Source organism: Rhipicephalus sanguineus, chromosome 1 (genome assembly GCF_013339695.2).
Source record: "Rhipicephalus sanguineus isolate Rsan-2018 chromosome 1, BIME_Rsan_1.4, whole genome shotgun sequence".
Classification (NCBI taxonomy): domain Eukaryota; kingdom Metazoa; phylum Arthropoda; class Arachnida; order Ixodida; family Ixodidae; genus Rhipicephalus; species Rhipicephalus sanguineus.
In genome coordinates this window covers 340,490,617-340,492,581 of record NC_051176.1, presented here as the reverse complement: position 1 = coordinate 340,492,581, position 1,965 = coordinate 340,490,617, and positions in this window count along the sequence as shown.

Below are 1,965 nucleotides of genomic sequence, written 5' to 3'. Positions count from 1 at the left end.
CCTCTGGAATCGGCTCCAAACGTCGACTAAACGTCGAGAAATCGCAGAATAGGTCGTTGCTAAAGGCTCAAGTGCAGTCTTAAGCAAAATAAACCAAGTGCACAAATAAACACATGATGACAGACAGATCGATCACCTTTTAATCTGACAAGGGCAGCGCTCACACACCAGAATTCCATGAAGTGTCATGGCAATGAACAAACCAGGGATACTCATTAACTTTGCTGTACTTTGAGGGTCTGTTACTCCCTTAGCCAGCTGCAACTGTTCCGCTGCATGACCTCCGTACAATTAGAAGGATGTTTTTTTAGAGAACGCATATTTCTTATCAAAATTGTATAATAGTCACGCTCAAGAAGTTTTCGCGCACACCACTCTATGTCAAGAAGGAAATAGTTTGCTGCACTAAAAATGGCAATGAAGAGATTAATTAACAAAAACTCATTAATTAACTTTTAATTTCCTGACCTGGAGGTAGTTGTTTATATTAGAAAGTTGTATCGCGTGCCAATTTATGGCATACCACATTTTTTTAATCGCGAAAGTACACGTAATTCGTGATATTCATCCTTGAATTTCAAGGACGAAAGCGAAACTGATAGCGCCTGACGTGCAGGAAACGTCGCTTCTCTGTTACGTAAGCTCGGAGCTACACGTGAAAAGAAGGTGATGATAGGTTTAATGAAGGTGGGCCGAAGCAGAATGTGATCAGGAAATCTGCAAGCATTCAGAAATACACAAGTAAACAGCTTATTATTTGGGTGCGATGTGTGGTACTTATCTGTAAACATAGAAAGAAAAGGTTGATATCTACTGCCGTTTCGGTATGCGCGCAACTCGAAAGAACAAAATGAGCACCAAAACGCCACATGCAAAGGTAAGGCGATCCGCTGACGCAAGTTAGATGACTTGCCAGTTTTTCACGAAAAGGTACGACCACGACGCGCCCTTCATTCAAGTTTCGTCACTCCCTTGTCGCGGGCAGCTCCGGTCTGACGTAACAGAAAAACCGCGTTTCTGTGTGCCGGACACGATCAGTTTTGATTTAGCCCTTAAAAATTTCACAATAAACTATCTCGAGTTACGTAAAACTTTCATGATTTCTGAAAAATGGGTATACCATAAAGCGGCACGCACTACAAATTTCTAATATAAACAACTGCCCTCAAGTCAATAAATAAAAATTAGTTAACGGGTTTTTGTTAATTAGTCCCGTCAACGCATTTTTTTGTTGCGGCAGAATATTTCCGCCTCGAACTAGAGTACTACTGGAGCGTGACTGTCATAGAGTTTTTTTATAAAAGATATGTACTGTCTGAAAAAAATCACCCTGTATAGCATGGCAGCAGTATTTTAATAATAATAATAATTGTTGGGTTTGACGTCCCAAACCACGATAAGATTATGAGAGACGCCGTAGTGGAGGGCTTCGGAAGTTTCGACCACCTGGAGTTCTTTAACGTGCACCTAAAATCTAAGCACACGGGTCTAAACCATTTTGCCTCCATCGAAAATGCGGCCGCGGCGGCCAGGATTCGATCCCGCAACCTGCGGGTCAGCATTAGAGCACCATAACCACTAGACTAGCAGTATTTTAACGAAGACCTGTAGGTCGCGGGATCGAGTCCCGGCCTCGGCGGCTGCATTTTCGTGCAGGCGAAAATGTTTGAGGCCCGTGTACTAGATTTAGCTGCACGTTAAAGAACCCCAGGTAGTCGAAATTTCCAGAGCCCTCTCTACGGCGTTCTCTCAATCATATCGTGGTTTTGGGATGTTAAACGCCAAATGTTATTAGTAGTTAACGAAGAAACGGCAAAATGTGTATACAGCTACACGAAATATGGCGAATGTACGACAAGACTAGGCTTGCCTTCATTGCCTTCTTTCTGTCGCATCATTGTGAGCGTGCCCTTCTAGTGCCTGGCTTCAGAACAGCTGCACGAAGGTGCAGCTATTTCTAAAGGC